The following is a 23,824-nucleotide window of genomic DNA, read 5'->3' on the forward strand; positions in this document are numbered from 1 at the left end:
AAAGAATATAAATATTTAACAATTGTTCAAGCTACAAATGAGAAAATTATGTATCTTGCAACATTCTTGACAGGTAAGATGGTAAGATGTTGGTATATATTTTTATATCAAAACCTAGAATTAGAGTTCTTTGATTTGTTAGTTTGGTATAAAATCCATTAAGTAAACTTGTGCTTTATTTTTGCTTGAACTAGAGTGCCCAGACTGTTTAAAATTATTCGTTCTCAGTTAAATAGGCCAACCGGCCACCTAACAAGTATTTGTTGCATGCCTGCTATGTCAAGTTTGAATCTAATAGTGGAGAAGTAAGAAAAGGCCATCGATTTTACATTTTAGAGTGGGGAAACAGATTTTATTCCGAGAGAGGAGCAAGTATTATGGCTTAATGTAGGAACAAACTTGGTCACTTAGGAAAGCATAAGAAGAGAAAGGCTAGAGGAGAGTAAGTGATGGAAGACTGATGTAAGATAAACTTTGGAGAAGCAGGCAGGAGAACTTCTGGTTTCAGCCAAGGTGGAATAAAACTGCTAAAGTCTGTCTCCCACTGATGACAACCATCAATAAACTTTTTCTACCCTGTTTTATTCAAGCTCATTGTTTTATCTTATTTTTTGAAGAGATCTTTTACCCCTGCCTGATTTTGTGACATCATCGATGAGTCATTTGGAAAATACGGGTTCACTGGGTTTTGTAGATTTTCCAATGTTGACACATATCATTATGCAATGCAGAAAAAAAGTCACATTTAAAAAAATATCACAACACATTTTTAGAGCTGACCAGAATAGTCTTTAAATATTTGGAAGAAGGCAGATTATGAAAGAGAGTCACAACTTGGAAAAGCAACCTATATTAGGGATGTTTCTTTTCCTCTGTTGTCTTAACAGCTTCACCCCAAGGGTGGGCCCCACTTGCAGAAATCAAGCTTTTTGGCCAGAAGAACCAGAAAAAGAGTCTCCTGTGGGCCAGTGGGCATGGAGTATGAGGGTGGGGGGAGGGTTGGGGAAATCCTGAAGAGGTGAGAGCTGGAAAAGGGAATCCTCTAATTCTGAGTTTGAACTTCTACGAGTCCTGGGCTCACTCCTGAGTTTCCATGCACAGGACAGACCAAAGAAGCATAGCAAAGGTTTTGAAAATGAAACAGATTGGAATTATCACTCATAAACGATGAGACATCACTTGCAGCCTGAGCCTAATCGAGTGGATTGCCTGAATCAATTGATTAATCAATCATCAATCAAACATTTTCAGAAAATTTCAACAGGACCCAGAGTCTATGCAACACAGTATCCAACATTTCTTAACTAGGAAGAACTGGAAAAATGTGACAAATTATCAGGGAGAAAGTCAATCAAGAGATGGTAACCACAAAATAACCCAGATGTTGGAATTATCAGATGTAAAAACAGCTATTGTAATTATGTTTCATAAGATAAAGATAAACACACTTGGAACGAATGGAAAGGCAGAAGTTCTCAGCAAGGACACAGAAATTATAAAAAGAACCACATGGAAATTTTACAACGAAAAGGTACAATATCTGAAATAACACTGGATGAGCAATAGAAGAATGGAAATGACAGAAGAGTCAGCAAACTTGAAGATAACTTTATAAATATCCAATTCTAATCATGGCTTTAGAGTCTTAAAGGTGGATGAAGCTTTGAAAAGCGAAATATATCTGATTGTAATAAGCCTCAGGGAGCCTTAATAAAGTACTAATCCAAGTGTATTTATGTGGCTCCCACAGATACATTTGAAGAAGTTCCTGTTGTTTGTCAATTACATTAAATAAAAGAATTAGCATTATCACAGGTCCAAACATGGTGATTATGAGAATTTGCTGTTACAGTGTTACACAGGCTTAATAAGTCAAAACAGGCCAAGGTGATATATGCATTGAGAAAGTTTTCTGGTTGGGTCCATTAAGTGTATACCTGCAGTAAAAAGCAATTTAAAACTTAGCAAAGTCATAACTAGATTACTGACAAACTCATCCTTGGAGACAGTACTTGGTAATTGCTTTGCTCACCTGCTCATATTAACACTTTGATTCAGCCTAACTCTTTCAATTCAGCATTTGCAGCTGCACTTTTTCCAAATGTGATATTATTACAGAGATGTCATACAAAAATTGACCTATCATGTAGGCACAATGTGTGCTTTTCTGTATTAGAACAGAAAAAAATGTGATGTTTAATGCTGCTAGTGCCTAGGAATCTGGTATGAGAAAACATTAAGGTGAGTTTGGAGAAAAACTGAGCTGGTATTATGTTTGGAGAAATGACTTCCTGATTAAGAAAGAGAATTTCAAGACTTTAGAAAGCCTCCCTGGTTATATTAGAACCATATTACTCTTAAAAGGTAGTATAAATTTTTGTAATGGTGATAATTCTGGGTTCAATAGTTTAACAAGTATTGCCATTTAATTCCCATAACATAGGAAGTACAATTATATCCATCTGATACACAAGGAGCTATGGTACAGAAAGGTTAAATAACTTGTTTAATATAGTCAACAAGAACTAGACCTAGTAAATGACAAAGACAGGATTTAAATCTAGGTCAATTTGATTGCCAAGCCTGGGCCATTTACTACTGTGTTATATATGTTACTTGTATAAAAATAAGAAGGTCTTTCATTTTCAAACCGAAATGGACAGAACACTGGTGTAAGCAGGGTTCTGAAGCTTTTGGTCTCAGGGTTCCTTTACACTCTTAAAACTTACCGAGAATCTCAAAGAGCTTTTGTTACTGATATTTACTACGTAAGAAATGAAAACTGAGACATCATCAGATAATTTAAAAAATAAATAAACAAAAACAAGCTAATCACATGATAATATAAATAACATTGTAGTGAAAATAACCATGTATTCTAAAACAAAAATGTTAGTGATAAGGTGGTGTTTTGTTTTTTACTTTTTTTTTGAAATTTTTTTTTTTTTTGAGACTGAGTCTCGCTCTGTGGCCAGGCTGGAGCAGTGGTGTGATCTCGGCTCACTGCAACCTCCGCCTCCCTGGTTCAAGCGATTCTCCTGCCTCAGCCTCCCAAGTAGCTGGGATTACAGGCACATGCCACCATGCCCAGCTAATTTTTGTAGTTTTTAGTAGAGACGAGGTTTCACCATGTTGGTTAGGTGGGTCTCAAACTCCTGACCTCAGGTGATCCACCCACCTCGGCCTCCCAAAGTGCTGGGATTATAGGCGTGAGCCACCACCCCTAGCAGACATATTTCATTATACAATGCAAAAAATGTCACATTTTTAAAATGTCACCACCAAGCTCACCAGGATAGTCTTTACATATTCGGAAGCTGTCAAGTTCATGGTAGCAGGTATAAGATTTTAAAAAATGAATTTTTGCTTGAAAGCTTGAATTTTATCACTTATAACCCACAGGGGTCATGGGCCACACTTTGAGGATCACTGGTGTTAGAGATGTGATTGGAGAGACACAAGTAAGAGAACATTTCCCTAACAGGCCCAAACACATTCCTTTTCAGAGTGCTGAAGGAATTTGAAAGTGAGGTCTCAGAATTACTAGCAGTAATTCCTGATAAATTAAGAAAAATGGGAGAGAGTTCAGAGACAAAGACATGAGGAAAGATTGCCGTAAGTCTCCAGAAGGCTGGATTCTGGGTAACGAAGGCCAGTATGTTTAACACTGATTCCCAGAAAAAGACTTTAATATATTCAATAGCAGGTAGTTTAAGAACATTAGAAGATAATTTGGTTATTACCAGATGTCAATGAGGGCTAGGTAGGTCATTTCAAAGCCCTCTCAAATTTCATTTTTTCTTTATGATCACCTGCCACAATGCTTTACGTGATGTACATACAAAGAAGTTTGCATAACTATATAAAACAGTTGAATAGTAATTGTATAGCATATTGCTTATATAAACTGCACAAATCTCATTTGAATAAAAACCATTTATAAAGTACTTGCAGTATGCAAAAGACCCTTTGTTAGGCAAAGGGCAGGTCTGAGAGGCACACAGGAGGAAAACTAAAAGAATTTGCCTTGAGAACAGAAGCCTAAGAGCATTTTCAAGTGTCATGAAATATGTGAAGTCTGCCTTGTGAGGGAAGGTAGCATTGGCTTGTGGAAAGAGCATAGCACAGGAAATTATAACATCTGGTTGCTCATCCTGGCTTTACCATCAACTTAATGAATGACCTGGAGTAAGTTACTTCACTTCGAGACCTATGCTCTATATCTGCAATATTGAAAATGCTGGATAAGATCATCTCTAAAGCCCCAGAAAAAGATGGAGTTGTACTTTTTCACTCCAAGGAACATATACTGGAACTGGAACTTATGAGTAGAACTTTGGAGAGACCAAGTTTGCCTCACAATGAGTAATATTCTAGCTCTGTGCTATCGCATATGACTACAGTCACTAAGCTACATGTCTCTATGGAGCACTTGAAATGTGACTGGTTCAAGTGAGATTTGAGATTTGCTGTAAGTATAAATTACACATCAGATTTTGAAAACTTAGTATAACAAGTAGAAGGTGAAATATCTTGTCAATTTTTTAATATTGATTACATATTGATATAATATTTTTGACATAGTAAGTAAAATTATATATATATATATATAGAGAGAGAGAGAGAGAGAGAGAGAGAGAGAGAGAGATGGGATTTCACTCTGTTGCCCAGGCTGGAGTGTGGTGATGTGATCTCAGCTTACTACAACCTCCACCTCCCAGGCTCAAACCTTCCTTCCACCTCAGCCTCTCAGTTAGCTGGGACCACAGGTATGTACCACCACGCATGGCTAAGTTTTTGCATTTTTAGTAGAGTTGGGGTTTCACCATGTTGCCCAGGCTAGTCTCAAACTGCCGAGCTCAAGTTATCCACCTGCCTTAGGCTCCCAGAGTGCTGGGATTACAGGCATGAACCACCTCCTGGTCTAAATTAATATATTTTAAAAACATTTCACCTGATTTATTTTTTAAGCTATATATGGCTAATGGAACATTTAAAATTACATATATGGCTCATATTATATTTCTATTGGACAGGGTAATTCTAGCTAATAGAGTTTCCAACAAAAGAATGATAACTTGAAGAGGAACCTAATTTTACTTTTCATTTTGTATTTTGAGGTACACAAGCAGACTTCTGACAAGAGGACCTCACAGAAGACTCCATTTAGTGTGCATTTGATCTAAATTTGTGTTCTCAATCTGTGCTCAGATGAATGCCTGGGCTCCAGCAGCACCCAGATTTGTCATAGGGGAAGGAGGAGGAAGACAAAAAGGTCTTTCTGTCTTCCCTTCCTCTATTCAAACAGAGAGCTGATCAGTATGTATTATTGAATAAATGAATGAGTGTACAAAATATATGTATGTATTTTGGGTACAATGGATGATAGTTTAGGGTTCAGGCTTTGGACCAGGTCTGGCCACCAGTTTAATTCTTGGTGCCACTGTTTAGTAGCTCTATGATCTTACTGACCCACTCTGTGCCTCAGTTTCTTCATCTGTAAATGTGGGGTTTGCATGTACAGTTTTGAATACAGTACAGTATATTTCCCTAGCAACATGGCTTGCTCCTAAACATTTGGCAATGCTATTGCATAAATTAATCTTGCAAGACAAAACTACACACAACAACAAAAAACTCTTATCTTGCCTGTAAACAGGTTGTTAAACATGTTGTCACTTCCTTGCCTTCACCACCTGTGCAGCATGTTTTTAAAGCAATTCCACAGTGCTTGTGATTAAAGCAAATTTGTACACTGCCTGGACACCCTTAGCAACTTGATCTTATGGTAGGAGAATAATTTGTGGAGAACTGGAGACTTCATATTCAATAAGGACCTGTTAGGGGCAAAGTGATACAAGCTGCCTTCTCTTTACTTTTGCCTTTCCCATCCAAACATGACCCTGAACACCTGGCAGCATGAAAAGGGGATGTGCTTATCCCATATACCTACTAGCTGACTCTAAGGATTCTACAACTTAGGTCCAAATGGTTAGTAGTGTACGCTTTTGTAATCCAACACTAGTTGACATCCTACTATACTCCTCTCTGGCCAGTTCTCTTCCATTCCACAGACTTTCTTTTTATTATTTATTTATTTATTTATTTGAGACAGAGTCTCATTCCGTAACCCAAGTTGGAGTGCAGTGGCGTGATCTCGACTCACTACAACCTTTGACTCTGGGGCTCAAGCAATTCTCCTACCTCAGCCTCCCAAGCAGCTGGAACTAGAAGCGTGTGCCACCACACCCAGTTAATTTTTTTTTAATCTTTAGTAGAGACGGGGTTTCACCATTTTGCCCTGGGTGGTCTTGAACTCCTGGGCTCAGGCAATCCATTTGCCTCGCCCTCCCAGTGTTGGAATTACAGGCATGAGCCACTGCGCCTGGCCTCCACAGACTTTCTTTGCCCTGCTTGGTCCAACCCTCGCACCTCTTTTATTCTCTCTCAGAAACTTCCATTGCCTTCTACTGAATAGAGAAAATTAAGGCTATCATGCTGCCTGGACTGCTTCAACATCCTGTCCTTTTCTCTATTATCAACCAACTCTCTACCTCCCTCGACCTGCCTCCCTCTCATTTTAGAGGAAAAAAATCTTTCCCTTCTTGCTCCCCCACCCCCACCCCACCCCCGAGGGACTTTTGCTCTTGTTGCCCGGCCTGGAGTGCAATGGCACGAGTTCAGCTCACTGCAACTGCTGCTTCCCGGGTTCAGGTGATTCTCCTGCCTCAAGCCTCCTGAGTAGTTGGGATTACAGGTGTGCATCACCTGTGAAAAATTAGCCCAGCTAACTTTTGCATTTTTAGTAGAGACAGGATTTCACCATGTTGTTCAGGCTGCTGTTGAACTCCTGACCTCAGGTGATCCACCCACCCCAGCCTCCCAAAGTGCTGGGATTACAGGCGTGAGCCACCGTGCCTGGCCTCCCTTCTTGTTTATTTTGTTATTTATTTACTTATTTATTTGTTTATTTATTTATTTTTAGACAGAGTCTTGCTCTGTCACCCAGGCTGGAGTGCAATGGCGTGATCTTGGCTCACTGCAACCTCCACCTCCCAGGTTCAAGCAATTCTTCTGCCTCAGCCTCCCAAGTAGCTGAGATTACAGGCACCCGCCACCAGGCCTGGCTGATTTTTTTGTATTTTTAGTAGATACGGGGTTACACCATGTTGGCCAGGCTGGTCTCAAACTCCTGACCTCATGTGATCCAGCCACCTTGGCCTCCCAAAGTGCTGGGATTATAGGCATGAGCCACTGCGCCCGGCCTCCCTTCTTGTTTAAAGCTAACTCTTCTACTGTGCTCTTTCTTTCCCAGGACAAAGATTGTGTTTTATTGGATTATCTCTTTATCTTCTTTTTTTTTTTTTTTTTGGCACTCCACTCCAGCTCTCGCCCGGGCTGGAGTGCAGTGGCCGGATCTCAGCTCCCTGCAAGCTCCGCCTCCCGGGTTTACGCCATTCTCCTGCCTCAGCCTCCGGAGTAGCTGGGACTACAGGAGCCCGCCACCTCGCCCAGCTAGTTTTTTGTATTTTTTAGTAGAGACGGGGTTTCACCGTGTTCGCCAGGATGGCTCTTTATCTTCTTATTTTCAACATTTGACTCTCCTTGGGATCATTTCTTGTAGCTGAAAAATATTCTTAAATCTCTCCATTTTTATCAATAAAGAGAGAAAAAAGAAAGCTTTCTCTATTTTATATTCTGTTTAGTTATCACTATCCTCTCTCTTTTAAAACTCAAGTTCAAAAAGGAAAAATCTACCCTTGTCTCTACTTCCTCACATCTCATTCACTAATTTTTCTATTTGTAATATCTACTATTTTAATTTAGTTACAAATGCACATATGTGAAAGAATATATGTAAAATAATGTCTTTAATATTGATTTGGATATATTCTATACCCCCCTGACCCGATCATTTCCACTGACCTTTTCCTTCCCTCCACCCCCACCACCAACTCCCATTGTAATAGGCTTGATCCTGCCATTTCCAATTAGTAAAGATCTCGCAAACCTGTGTTTTCCAGCATCCACCTCCCTCTCACCTCCCGCATTTTCACTCACTTATTTTTATACTACTTCTATTTCAGCATATTTAAACCTCATAAGTCTTAAAGTCCACTGAACGTAAATCTTTTTCATTATTCATTTCCACTCTTCTCTCCTTACATATCTTCATACCCATTTCCTGGTTCATCATTATAATGACTCTCTTATAGCACATTGTTAATTTCTTCAACACTCTCTTTCTCATCATTTGCCCGGCAAATCTGAAATTGTCTATGTGCTACTGTGTGCCTACACTTCAGCAGGGTGCAACACAACTGTGTTTTTTGGTCTCACTGGATATTAATCCCCAAATATCAAAAATAGACATCACCACCACACGGTAGTCTTACTTTTTCCTGCTACTTTTCCTGGTACATTTACTTTCACATTCTCTAAGATTTCTCACTCTTCAGACTTCCAAAACTGTGATCAGTGACTCAAACATACATTTTATAGACATCACCATGGAAATTATCACATGGAAGCACACCTTCTTGCCACAGAATCTACTAACCTATCAGAATCAGTACCATGCTCTATGCCTTTCTTCTTGTTACAGTCAAGGAGTGATTTTACTCATTTCAAAGACCAACCTCTTCATATTGAATTCTATCTCTTCTAGTGGTTTCAAACTTTTCTAATGCAATCATTTTCTCTCATTAGCAATTCTTTTCTTTATACTTGCTCATTCTTGTTACCATACAAACAAGCTCAAGTACTTCTATCACATACACTCCCAAATCCTTAGTACACCATACAAAATCTTCCATCATCTGGCTGCTCTTATCTTTCCATTTTCTTTTTTTTTTTTTTGAGACGGAGTCTCGCTCTGTTGCCCAGGCTGGAGTGCAGTGGCCGGGTCTCAGCTCACTGCAAGCTCTGCCTCCCGTAAATGGTTTATGCCATTCTCCTGCCTCAGCCTCCCGAGTAGCTGGGACTACAGGCGCCCGCCACCTCGCCCGGCTAGTTTTTTGTATTCTTTTAGTAGAGACGGGGTTTCACTGTGTTAGCCAGGATGGTCTCGATCTCCTGACCTCGTGATCCACCCGTCTCGGCCTCCCAAAGTGCTGGGATTACAGGCTTGAGCCACCGCGCCCAGCCTGCCTTATCTTTCCATTTTCATCTTTCTGTATCCTACTTTCCAGTTCCCATACTATTTGTCAAATGATTCTTCTGCTACGTGTGTCTAGACCTTTGGTTACATTCAATGCACAAAAAGCATGAAAATATGGCCATAATCAGGAGAAAAAAAAAAACCAAAAATCCATTCATGATAATGCCCAGCAAACTAGGAATAGAGAGGAACTTCCTCAACTTGATAAAGAACATCTACAAAAAACCTGCTACTAACATCATACTTGATGGTGAGAAACCAGATGATTTTCTGCTAAGATCAGAAACAAGGCAAGGATGAACTCTTTCACCACTGCTTTTAAATATCATCTGGAAGTTCTGGCTAATGAAATAAGAAGAAAGGAAATAAAAGATGTTAGACTGGGAAGGAAGACATGAAACTGTTTTTGTTTGTAGATGACATGATTGTCTATGTAGAAAATCTGAAAGAATCAATAACAACAATGATAACATTCTGGAACTAATAAGTGATTGTAAGAAGGTTGCAGGATGCAAGGTTAACATACAAAGTCAATTGCTTTCCTATATACCACCAATAAACAAGGGGAATTTGAAATTAAAAACACAATACCATTTACATTAGTACCCTGCAAAATAAAATACTCAAATATAAATCTAACAAAATATGAACAAGATCTATGTGAAGAAAACTACAACACTTTTATGAAATAAAGAACTACAAAAATGAAGAGATAGTCCATGATCATGGATAAAAAGTCTCAATATTGTCAAATGCTAGTTATCCTCAACTTGATATACAGATTCAATGCAATCCAAATCAAAATCTCAGTAAGTTAATTTGTGGATATGGACAAACTGATTCTAAAGTTTATATGAAGAGGCAAAAGATCCACAGTAACAAACACAGTGTTAAAGGAAGAGAACAAAGTTGGAGGACTGACACTACCTAACTTTGAGATTTACTATAAATGTACAGTAATCAAGACAGTGTGGTATTGGTGAGAGAACAGACAAATAGACCAATGGAACAGAACAGAGAGCCCAGAAATCGACCCACATAAATATAATCAACTGATTTTTGACAAAGGAACAAAGACAGTGCAATGGAGAAAGAACAATCTGTTCAATAAATGGTGCTGGAACAACTGGACGTCCACATACAAAAAATAAATAAATCTAGACATAGGCCTTATATCCTTCACAAAAATTAACTCAAAATGAATCATAGACTTAAATATAAAATGCAAAGCTATAAAACTCTTAGGAGAAAACACAGAAAAAAACTAGGCCGGGTGAGGCATCTCACACCTGTAATCCCAACACTTTGGGAGGCTGAGGTGGGCAGATCACTTGAGGTCAGGAGTTCAAGACCAGCCTGGCCAACATGGTAAAACCCTGTCTCTACTAAAAATATAAAAATTAGCTGGGCATGGTGGCATGCACTTGTAGTCCCAGCTACTCAGGAGGCTGAAGCAGGAGAATCGCTTGAACCTGGGAGGGGGAGGTTGCAGTGAGCTGAGATAGCGCCACCACAGTCCAGCCTGGGTGACAGAGTGAGACTCGGTCTCAAAAAACCACAACAGCAACACTAAACAAAACGAGGCGACCTTGGGTATGGCGATGACTTTTTAGATACAAAACCAAAGGTATACTCCATGAAAGAAATAATAAGATGGAATTTATTATGTTAAAAACTTCCGTTATGTTTTTGTGTCTTCACATAAACACATAAACAGTCAAAGAATGAAAAAATAAAGCCACAGACTGGAGTAAAATATTTGTAAAAGACATACCTGATAAAGGACTATTTCCAAAATATATAAAGAACTGCTAAGTTTCAACAATCAAAAAAGAACAACCCAATTAAAAATGGGTAAAAGATCTAAACAGACACTTCATCAAAGAAGATATACAAACAGCAAATAGGCATATGAAAGGATACTCAACAGCATATGTTATTGGCAAGCTGCAAATTAAAATGAGATACCACTATAACCTATTAAAATGGCAAAAATAAATATCCAATGCTGGTGAGCATGTGGAGCAAAAGGAATTCTCATTCATTGCTGTTGAGAATGCAAAATGATACACCTACATTGAAAGACAGTTTGGAAGTTTCTTATAAACCTAAATACATTCTTACCATAACCATATAATCCAGAAATTGTGCTCCTTGGTATTTACCAAAATCAGTTGCAAACTTATGTCCACACAAAAACCCACATACACATGATCCAAATGAGTTGCAAACCTATGTCAACACAAAAGCCCACTCATGAGTCTTTATAGCAGGTTTATTCATAAATGTAAAAACTTGGAAGCAACCAGGATGTCCTTCAGTAGATGAATGGATAAATAAACTGGGATGCATCTAGAAAACAGAGTATTGTTCAGTGCTAATAAGGAATAAGCTATCAAGTTAGGAAAAGACATGGAAGAACATTAGATGCATATGACTAAGTGAAAGAAGGCAATCCGGAAAGACTACATACTGTATTACTCCAACCATATGACATTTTGAAAAAGGCAAAACTGTCGAGATAGCTTAAAGATAAGTGGTTGCCAGGGATTAGCGGGGAGGAAGAGATGAATCAGTAGGGCACAGAGGATTTTCAGGGCAGTAAAATTACTCTGTATAATACTATAATGGTAGATACATCATTATACATTTGTCCAAACCCATAGCATACATAACACCAAGAGTGAATCCTGACATAAACTAAAGACTTTGGGTCATAAGGACGTGCCAGTGTTAGTTTGTTGAGTGTAACACATTTATGACTGTGGTGTAGGCTGTTGATAGTAGTGGAGACTGTGTGTTTGGGGAGCAGGGCTATATTAAAGCTTTCCATTCAATTTTGCCGTGAATCCAAAAACTACTCTAAAAAGTAAAGTCAATTATTGAAAAAGTATCAACCAATAAAAAGAGACAGAAATAACAGAGATAATAACGTTTTAAAGAATATTACACAGTTATTATAAATCTTATATGTGTTAAAGGATGTAAAATAAAACATCAAAATAATGAAGAGAAAAATGGAACAGATAAAAACACAAATAGAAGTTACAGAGCTGAAAAGTAAAATATCTGAAATGAAAGTACTGGATGAGGTTAAGAGCAATGTAGACACTGCAGATGAAAGATTAGGAAACTCAAGGGCAAGGAAACAGGTGTTATCTAAAATACAGCAGAGTGGGGAAAGACTGAAAACAAAAATGACTAGAGCTTCGGTGAGTTGTGGAACAAAATTATATAACCTAATCTATAGGATTGTTTTCACAAAAGGAGAACTGAAATAAATATTCAAGGAAGTAATAGCTGTAAAACTTTCACACGTGATAAAAATTATAAGCCCATAGATTCAAGAATAAACATAAAGAAAACCACATCAAGGTACATCACAATCAAATTGTTGAGAATCAGTGATGAAGAGAAAAACCTTAAAATGGAGGTGAGTGGGGTGGGGGAAAGGCACCATCTTTTGTCTGTTTTGTGATGCTATAGCTGAATACCTGAGATGGGGTATAATTTATAAAGAACAGAAATTTATTTCCTACAATTCTAGAGGCTGGGAAGTCCAAGAAAAAGGTGCTGGCAGGTTTGGTGTCTGGTGAGGGCCTAGTCTCTGCTTCCAAGATGTTTTCTTGAATGGTGCATCCTATGGAGGGGAGGAGCTGTTTCTCACATAGCAGAATTGCTTAAGAGAGAGAACCCACACCTGTAATCCCAGCACTTTGGGAGGCTGAGGTGGGTGGATCACCTGAGGTCAGGAGTTTGAGACCAGCCTGACCAATGTGGTGAAACCCCATCTCTACTAAAAAAAAAATACAAAAATTAGCCAGGCGTAGAGGTGTGTGCCTATAGTCCCAGCTACTTGGGAGGCTGAGGCAGTAGAATCACTTGATCCCGGGAGGTGGAGGTTGCAGTGAACCGAGATTGTGCCACTGCACTCCAGCCTCGGTGACAAAGCGAGACTGTCTCAAAAAAAAAAAAAGAGAGAGAGAGAGAGAGAGTGAGAACCCATATCCAGAACCCCTTTTATTAAGGCATTAAACCCACTCATGAGATCTCTTAAAGGCCCCACTCATCAATACCATTACATTGGCAATTAAATTTCAACACAAATTTTGAAGGGGACAAACAAAGAATAGCAGATATCTTATGGACAAAGATAAGAAGAACAGCAGGTTTCTTTAGCAGCTAAAGAAAAAAAGGTCAACCTAGCAATCTAAATTCAGGGAAAATATCTTTCAAAAACGAGGGGAAATGAAGACCATTTCAGAATAAAGGAAACTAAAAAATCAATTGCCAGAAAACTTGAAGAAGGAAAATGATATCATATTAAGATCTACACAAAGAAGTAAAGAACACCAGACATAGTAAGATTGTAAGTAAATATAAAATAAAATTTCTCTTATTTTTTAGCCATCTTAAACGTAATTGTATTAGTCAAGATTTTCCAGAGAAACAGACCCAGCTGCATGTGGATAGATGGAGAGATAGATATAACTTTGTTTTAAGGAATTGACTCACAAAATTGTGGAAATTTGATAAGTCCAAAATCTGCAGGGTAGGCTGGAAGACTAGAGGCTCAAGAAAGAGTGACAATTTTAGTCCAAAGGTAGAAGCTATAATCCCAGGAGAGCCAATGGTGTAGTTCCAGTCCAAGTTTGAAGGCCTGAGAACAAGGAGGGCTGATGACGTAAGTTCTAGTTCAAGAGCAGATCATTGTCCCAGCTTAAAAACAGTCAGGCAGAGAGTGAATTCTCCCTTACTACTAACCCTCCTTCCTTGATTCTATTCAAGACTCCAGTGAACTGGATGAGGTGCATCCACATTGAGGAGGTCAATCTGTTTTACTCAGTCTACCTATTCAAATGTTAATCTCTTCCCGAAACACCCCCAAAGACCGTGCAGAATAATGTTTAATTAAATATCTGGACCCCCCCATGGCCCAGTCAAGTTGACACATAACATTGTTACAGGCAGTTTGCTGGCAGAATTCCTTCTTGCTCAGGAAAAGTCAATCTTTGTTCTATTAAGGTCTTCATCCGATTGGATGAGGCACGTCCACATTATGGTAGATAATTTGATTACTCAAAGTCCACTGACTTAAATGTTTATCTCATCCAAAAAACACTTTCAGAGAAACATCTAGAACAGTGTTTGACCAAATATCTGGGCACTGTGGCCTAGTCAAGTTGACATGTAAAATTAGCCATCACACTAATTGACCATATAAAATAACAATGTACCATAAAATTTGTAACATATGTAAAATTGAAATTTATAATTTAAAATTGGTAAATATGAAGTATGCTAAGCAGTAGTACAAAGGATGAGAGGAAGGAAATGGAATTATACTGTGGTAAGGTTTTTACACTATACTTGAGGTGGTATAAAATTATTTGTAGGTAGACTATGATTTGTTAAAGATGTATATTATAAATCCCAGGGCAACACATCAAAACTAAAACAAAAAGGTGTAGCTGAACGCCAGGCATGGTAGCTCATGCCTATAATCCCAGCACTTTCCGAGGCCAAGGTGGGAAGATCAGTTGAGTCCAAGAGTTTGAGACCAGCCTGGGCAACATAGTGGGACCCTGTCTCAATAAAAAATGAGAAAATTAGCCAGGCATGGTGGCATGCACCTGTAGTCCCAGCTACTCAGGAGGCTGAGGTGGGAGGATCACCTGAGCTCCAGGAGGCTGAGGCTGCAGTGAGCTGAGATTGCATCACTGTACTCCATCCTGGGTGACAGAGTGAGACCTCATCTCAAAAAAAAACCAAACCAAAACAAAAAAAAAAACGTGTAGCCATTAGTGAAGATAAATGCTATCATAAAAAAAAATACTTAATCCAAAAGAAAGAAAGGATGGGGGAAAGGGAACAAAGAACAGATGGAACAAACAGAAAATAGCAATAAGATCGATTTAAATTTAACCATATCAGCAATGCATTATGTGTAAATGGTCTCAATACTCCAATTTAAAGGCAGAGATTGTCAGATTGGATAAAGAGAAAAACTATACTCAACTACGTGCTATAATGCAACTAATACTTCATATAAAGGCGCAGGTTAAAAATTAAAACAATGGGAAAATATATACTATGCAACTACTTATCAAAAGAAAGCTGTAGTGGCTTTATTAATATCAGACAAGATACACTTAAGAACAAGAAACATTATAAGATTAAAGAAGGGCATTTTCTAATGATAAAGGGGTCAAGTCAACAAGAAGCCACGGCTATTTTAATTGTGGATGCCACTGATAACAGGGCTTTAAATATATTAAACAAAAGCTAAAGACCTGAAAGTACATGTAGAAAACACTACAGTTATAGTTGGAGATTGTATTTGTAAATATGAAGTTAACTAAAATTAGGCAAAATTAATTTAATTTTCATTTATTTTGAATGAGTATTTCATTCGTGGTTTAAAATCAGAAGGATAAAATGTGTAACTACATTGTCACACATTTCTTAGCCAGTTCTCATTGAAAACAACCACTGTTACCATTTTTAAAATATTGCCTAAAGATATTTTACGTATATGTAAAAAAATGTTATTCTTTTTTTCTTTTCTATTTTTGACAGAGTCTCATTCTGTTGCCCAGGCTAGAGTGCAGTGGCACGATCTCGACTCACTGTGACCTTCGCCTCACAGGTTCAAGCTATTCTTGTGTCTCAGCCTCCTGAGTAGCTGGGATTACAGGCACACGCAACCACGCCTGGCTAATTTTTGTATTTTTAGTAGAGATGGGGGTTTCACCATGTTGGCCAGGCTGATCTCGAACTCCTGACCTCAAGTGATCTGCCTGCCTCTGCCTCCCAAAGTTCTGGGATTACAGGTGTGAGCCACTGCACCCGGCCCTCTTGTTTTTCTTTTTTAAAATTCAAATGGTAGCACACTATTCACATTTCAGAACTCCATTTTATTTTACCACTTACTAATGTTTTGATTCCATTGCTGGCACATATAACTCTAAGTAAGCGTTAGGACTCGTCACTTTCTGCACAGCTCTGTGGATTCTTCTTTTGTATGCAACTGTGCATGCTATGGTTTGAAATTTTTAAACAGCTTTCAGTCCCCCAGGGAGAGTGTATTCATTTTTTTTTTTAATTGAGATGTAATTCACACACCATTAACATTCACCTTTTTAAAGTGTACACTCGTGGTTTTTTGCTATACTCAGAAAGTGGTGCAATCACCACCCCTTTCTTTTCCAAAACATTTTCATCACTGTATCCATTAGCAATCATTCTCCATTTCCCTTTCCCCTGTACTCTGAAACCAGTAATCTACTTTATGTCTCTACAGATTTGTTTTCTCTGGACATTTCATACAAACGGAGTCATACGATAATAGCCTTTTGTGTCTAGCTTCTTCACTTAGTATAATATTTTCAAGTTTCATCTGTGTTGAATGACTTCATTCGTTTTCATGGCTAAATATTTCATTTTGTGACTATATCATATTTTGTTTGTATTAAAATTTTAAACATCCTTCTTAATAATATACATCCTTGTATAATTCAATCAACACAGGACCAGGTGGCACTATCTAGTATACATTACAATAGAAGCCCCTTTAGACTGTGAATTTGAAAAGGTCTATTTTCAATATACTACAATTTGATACTTTTTATATGGATATTTAGACATGAGTTGAGCACATTTAGGAGAATCAAGAAACCTTGCCACAGGCTTCTGGGAAAGATGGCAGTTTATGTCTAAGTTTCTGAAGCTTTTCTCAGAACTGGAAATGGCCAACAGACATTCAAAAAAACAAAATGCTCCCAACTAACTTGTTTTGAAACCAGGGAATGTTGCCAACCACATTCCACAAAATTCAAAGAATTTCTATTAGTTATGGTGCAACGAGCCCGGACTGAAGAGACAGGGAAAGGAACTTCTGGAAACCCAGCTGGAACCCCTTCATTTAGAGAGAGACTGAGGAAGAGTGGGAGATGTGGCTATAAGAGTCCAGCTTATACTGGGCCGGGCACGGTGGCTATCGCTTCTAATCTCAGCACTTTGGGAGGCCAAGGCGGGCAGATCACGAGGTCAAGAGATCGAGACCATCCTGGCCAACCAACATGGTGAAACCCCGTCTCTACTAAAAATACAAAAATTAGCTAGGCGTAGTGGCGCACACCTGTACTACTCGGGAGGCTGAGGCAGGAAAATCTCTTGAACCCAGAGGCGGAGCTTGCAGTGAGCCGAGATCGCGCCACAGCATTCCAGCCTGGGCGACAGATTGAGAGTCTGTCTCAAAACAAAACAAAACTCAAACAAAAACAAACAAACAAACAAAAAGAGTACAGCTTATAGTAACAAAAAGTAAATTGAGTATTTTCTTTGATTCATCTTCTCAGTAATTTAGGGCTTCATGTCAAGGAAAAGAAGGACTTTCCCAGACAGAACTATCAGTGCTCACTTTCCCACCAAGAGAAAGGGAAACTGTATCAAACGGTGGGTGTACCAAGAGCGACTATCAAACCAAAGAGCAACCGACATGGGAATCTACCTTCCTATGAGAGAGGGTGAAATGCAGAAGTCAAATAATAAAGATTATTTCCTCATCCTCACCTGATCCCAGGCAGGCTGGCCCCAGCTCTCTCCAACGTTGTTTAGATTTCTTTTAGAACAGTTATGAGAAGACCATACATCATCAGCCCTCCAGCTGGATTTAAGAGGCGATTTTAAGTGGTGCCTAGGATTAATAAGAAGGCTCAGGAGAATACATGCACACTATTTAGGATAAATATTCCAGTCCTGTGTTTACCTCCATATTTCTAAATAATATGTCAATACTCTCTTTGTTTTTTAACTTTAGAGATTATACTGGCTTCCCATTTTGGTAGATGCTGTTTAGCACACATATCTCCAGACCCCAGACTCTTACCCCTTTTTAATCCTCTGGAATAGTTATATCATTGTTTCTACTTAAATCCCTATTAAACATTTGTATTAATGGACTAAATTAATATTGCTCTTAGCTTGGCCAAGCAGTGTACTGATTGTTTCTTTTTCTTATTCAACTTTCTGTTTTTCTTGTGCATAGTAATTGCCTGATTTATTTTCATTTGTTCATTTCCTTGTACCTTGTAGCCTTTGCTAATTTTTCTTCCTTCTTTCGGTATGATGTCCGACATGGTCAAATCTTGCAGGAATCTATCCATTCCATTTATTTTTCTGAAGACCATCCTGTGATCTTCAGTGATTACCCTCTAGGCCTGCTATCCAGCTGTCATCCTGGGACTTTCCTTTTCTTTTCTCCTGTGTTAGGTTCCCTATTTCCTGCCTACTGTATTTTCCTTCTTAGTTTAATCCCTATTTTCAGTGATGCTTATAATTTTGGAGCTTCCTGAGAAAAGGTGCAGGAGAAGTAAATTTTGGGATGATTTTGCATCCCTGAAAATATGTTTTTTTCTTTTTTGCTCATTCCTGTAATCCCAGCACTTTGGGAGGCCAGGGCGGGCAGATCACTTGAGGTGAGGAGTTCAAGACCAGCCTGGCCAACATGGCGAAACTCCATCTCTACTAAAACTACAAAAATTAGCCAGTGCTAATTACAGGCGAGCACCTGCAATCCCAGTTACTAGGAAGGCTGAGGCATGAGAATCGCTTGACCCTGGGAGGTGGAGGTTGCAGTGAGCTGGGATCACACCACTGCACTCTAGCCTGGGTGACAGAAAGACAGAAAGAGACTGTCTAAAAAAAAAAAAGATATTTTTTATATTCTCATACCTATTTAAGAGTTTTAGTTAGACTCTGACTTGCAAATGGCAGCTCATTTACTCATTTACCCTCAGAATTTAGAATACTTGTTCAATTTATCTTCTTTAAGTATATTTAGAAAATACTTAAATCGCAAATATTAGGTACCAGACACTGTTCTGAGCGCTTATAAATACAAATTCACCTAATTCTCATAACAACGCTATGAGGTAGATACCATCATTAATGCCATTTTTCCCATGAGGAATTGACTGTGTAAGGTAACATTGCTCATAGAATGTAGAGTCAGGATTAAAACCCAGCAGCCAGGTTTCCAACCTTCACCCTATGCTGCCACCTCTGATATAGCTGTTGTAAAGTCAAATACCATTTGGATTTCTGTCATTTCTATGGGACTTGTTTTTCTGTCTGGAAGCTTTTAGGATCTTCTTATTTGTGATGTTCTAAAATTTTTTGATAATGTGTCCTAGGGATCTTTTAATATTCATTTTGTGTAATTGTGGATCCTTTTAATTTACAGTTTTATGTCCTTGAATTCTGGGAATTAAGTGTGTGTATGTAAAATAATTTCTCTCCCATTATTTTCTCTGTTCTTCTTCCTTTCTGGAAGTCATCTTCTGGATTGATCCTGTTTTTTTCATCAGAGCTGCTGGCATTCATTACCACTCAGATGTTCCTACTATAACGTAGGCTTCATCAGAGGCTGGACTGATAATTTAATTGCAAAAAGCTTTCTCTTCTTATTCTAAATTCCAGGAGGAAGTTTTCTTTATTATTAAGTCCTTGATTTCAAAGAAAAGTGAGGGATTTTCTAGAGTTTTATCTTCTAGTTGCTCTATTGATTTTTAAAAAGTCATTGCAGTTGTATTTTTATTTCCAAGATCTCTTTCTCGTTCTCTGAATTTTTCTTTTTTTTTTTTTCTTTTTTCTGTTTTCTTTTTGAGACAGATTCTCACTCTGTTGCTAGGATGGAATGCAGTGGCGCGATCTCGGCTCACTGCAACCTCCTCCTCTTGGGTTCGAGCGATTCTCCTGCTTTAGCCTTCTGAGTAGCTGGGACTACAGGCACGCACCACCATGCCCAGCTAATTTTTGTATTTTTTAGTAGAGACGTGGTTTCACCATGTTGGCCAGGATGGTCTCAATCTCTTGACCTCGTGATCCATCTGTCTCAGCCTCCCAAAGTGTTGGGATTACACTCGTGAGCCCCTGCGCCCGGCCGAATTTTTCTTTTATGTGGCTTCCTGTTGCTGATTTATATACACAATATATTCTTATCATTCTGTGGGGAATAATTATAGTGTTTTAAATTTCAAGATTTCTTCTGCTTTTGCACTTTTTTTTCCTCTTCAAGTTCCTTTTTTCAGTTTGTTTGAATCTCTGTTTTTATATTACCGTAAATGTCTGGAAATACTTGGTTGTCCATTCATATTGCAGAGCAAGAGATCCAAAATCCCAAGGCTCTGCTTTCCATTTTTCTCCCTTTTTTATAGTACTGGACAACTCCATTTTCTGTGTCTTTTCAGGGTTAGGTGGTGTCAATGAACTTTCTTCTCATCAGTATCTCTCTGCAAGCACTGGTTTCACTTTCTATTGTTCTTATAGGTAGTTATTTTCCTTCCACCTCTTTCCATCTTCATATTTTTGTGGGCTGCAAATGTCTCTAGCATTCATTAAAGTTAGAATTTGTGTTTCTGTTCTCATTCTCTTTGTTGTTTGAAGGAGATTTCTGAGGGGAGTGTGTAGAAGTATCTTCATTTTGCCATTTTAAATGAAAGTCAACCACTGTTCTTGAAACACCTTTTTTTCTTGGCTTCTGTGACTCCACAGCCTTTGGGTCCTCCTCTGTATCCTGATGACTTCCCAAGTTTATATTTCCATCTACTATTTCTCTGCAGAGTCTCCATGTTGTCTATTTTTTACATGCATCTCAAGCTTAACATGTCCAAAACTGAATTCTTGATTTTCAGCCCTAACCCTGTTCTTCCCCTAGTCTTTCACATCTCAGTAAACAGCAGCACTATCTACCTGGTTGTTTAAGCCAAAGGCCTAATATTTTTTTCTCCTTATTTAACAACCTTCTGTCTACCACATTTATTTATTTATTTATTTATTTATTTATTTATTTATTGAGATGGAGTTCTTGCTCTGTCGCCCAGGCTGGAGTGCAGTGGCTGGATCTCGGCTCACTGCAAGCTCCGTGTCCCGGGTTTATGCCATTCTCCTGCCTCAGCCTCCCGAGTAGCTGGGACTACAGGCGCCCGCCACCTCGCCCGGCTAGTTTTTTGTATTTTTTAGTAGAGACGGGGTTTCACCGTGTTAGCCAGGATGGTCTCGATCTCCTGACCTTGTGATCTGTCCATCTCGGCCTCCCAAAGTGCTGGGATTACAGGCTTGAGCCACCGTGCCCGGCCCGTATTTTTTTTTTTTTTTTTTGAGACAGAGTCTTGCTCTGTCCCCCACGCTAGAGTGCACTGATGTGGTCTTGGCTCACTGTGACTTCTGCCTCCTGGGTTCAAGCAATTCCCATGCCTCAGCCTCCCGAGTAGCTGAAATTACAGGCATGCACCACCACGTCCGGCTAATTTTTTGTATTTTTAGTAGAGATGGGGTTTCTTCATGTTGACCAGGTTGGTCTCGAACTCCTGACCTCAGGTGATCCGTCCACCTCGGCCTCCCAAAGTGCTGGGATTATAGGCAAGAGCCACTGCACCTGGCCTAAATTTTATCTTAAATGGTACTTCTCAAGAGGTCTAGAGAATCACCCAAACAAAAGAGGTTCCCCAAACTATTCTTTCTCATAGGACTCCCTTTTTCTTAAATGACTTTCCCCAATTCACGTTGGATGTTTCTTTGCTTACTAGTTTAAAGATTTTTCACACTAGAAGATGAAACTGCAAGCTAGTGCTAATATTTTTTTCTTTACATTTATCTCAATAAGTATATTTTGAAAATTATTTTACTTATTTATTTAAGATGGGATCTTGCTCTGTCACCCAGGCTGGAGTTCAGTGGTGTGATCACAGCTCGCTGCGGCCTCCAACTCCTGTGCTCAAGCAATCTTTCCACCTTCACCTCCTGAGTAGCTGGGACCATAGGCGCACACCACCACACCTGGCTAATGTTTTATTTTTAGAAGTGGTCTCAACTGTATTGCCCAAGCTCTTCTCGAACTCCTGTACTCAAGGGATCCTCCTGCCTCAGCCTCCCAAAGTGCTGAGATTACAGGCATGTGCCGTTGCATCCTGCCTTATTTTTTAAATTAAATGAATGATTTCTAAAGTAGAGAGCAACGAAACAAAACAAAACAAAAAAATGGGATATATAAAATATTCTGCCACATCAAAGTAGAAGATTATCATAGCATTCCCCAAACCAAAGGCTGAACATACTCCAGAAAAGAGTTCAGTTTTAGGGAGCATTTGCTTAGCAATTTCAGGATACTTACACAAATTATGATTTCTTTGAATAAGAGGTAGAAGATGTTATGGTAAGACAACAGAATGAGAATAAAAATGAAATGTAAGACTAAAATGTAAGGGAACAAGTAAGACCACAACAGGCATTATAATTCCATAAGAAGCAACGAAGAGTGGAATCACCACTGCAGAGAATCAAGCCAGTTAAGTGAGATGAATATAAGAAGTTTTTAAGAACACAGAGGAAATAGACAAGGAGACTAGAGAATTAGAAGGAATATAATAGACACAGGAGACAAATAATAATGGTGTAACATGTGGATAATTGGTGATCCTGAAAGGGAGAGAACAAATAAAACAAAGATATTTCTGAACAAAAGAATGATCCAGATATGCCTATAGCTAATGTATAATTAATGACAAAATGAACAACACCTAGAATGGTCTCAGTGACTTCCTTGCCTTTAAAGTTTTATGGAATTATTCATTTAAAATTTAAATATAAGTAAATAAAACCTCCTGAAGTGAGAAATCATGGTATGGAAGGGCTAGTGATAGTAATGAGCCTTGAAACTATTCAATTTAGAACAGAGTACATAAAACTATGATAAACATGGTATATTAGGCCACTCTTGTGTTGCCATAAAGAAATATCTGAGGCTGGGTAATTTATAAGAAAAGAGGTTTAATTGGCTATGGTTCTGTGGGCTATCCAGGAAGCATGCTGCTGGTATCCGCTCTGCTTCTGGGGAAGCCTCAGGAAGCTTACAATTATGGCAGATGGTGAAGCAGGAGTAGGCACATCACATGGCGAGAGCAAGAGAGAGAGTTGTGTGGGGGAGGTGCCACAACTTTTCAGTGACCGAATCTCATGAGAATTCACTATCATGAAGACAGTACCAAGCAATAAGGGATCTGTCCCCATGACCCAAATACCTCCCACCAGGCCCCACCTCCAACACTGGGGATTACAATTCAACATGAAATTTGGGTGGGGACAAATATCCAAACTATATCACATGGTTACTTAAAAGAGTGCGAAAATCGTATTATTAAAAACTACAGGTCAATGTCCCTGATGAACTTGAATGCAAAAATCTTTGGTAAAATACTGGCAAACCGAATCCAGCAGCTCATCAAAAAGTTCATCCACTACAATCCAGTTGGCTTCATCCCTAGATGCAAGACTGGTTCGATATATAAAAATCACTAAACGTAATTCATCACATAAACAGAACTAAAGACAAAAACCACATGATTATCTCAATAGACACAGAAAAAGCCTTCAATAAAATTCAACATCCCTTCATGTTAAAAACTTTTAATAAACTAGGTATTGATGGAGCATACCTACAAATAAGAAGAGCCATTTACGACAAACCTACAGCCAATATCACACTGAATGGGAAAAAGCTGGAAGCATTCCCCTTGAAAACCAGCACAAGACAGGATATCCTCTCTCACCACTCCTATTCAGCATAGTATTGGAAGTTCTGGCCAGGACAATCAGACAAGAGAA

At 38.7% G+C, this 23,824-nt stretch overlaps 1 non-coding gene across 1 annotated transcript; it reads right to left on the reverse strand.

The window, feature by feature from the left end:
- Positions 1-19,517: 19,517 nt before the first annotated feature.
- On the reverse strand, positions 19,518-19,597 carry LOC117086659. The gene has a single exon (XR_004438516.1). It is a non-coding gene; the product is annotated as a small nucleolar RNA SNORD74 (small nucleolar RNA).
- Between the last annotated feature and the right edge of the window lie 4,227 nt (positions 19,598-23,824).

This window comes from Trachypithecus francoisi, unplaced genomic scaffold, assembly GCF_009764315.1.
Source record: "Trachypithecus francoisi isolate TF-2019V2 unplaced genomic scaffold, Tfra_2.0 Contig00586, whole genome shotgun sequence".
NCBI classification, from domain to species: Eukaryota; Metazoa; Chordata; class Mammalia; order Primates; family Cercopithecidae; genus Trachypithecus; species Trachypithecus francoisi.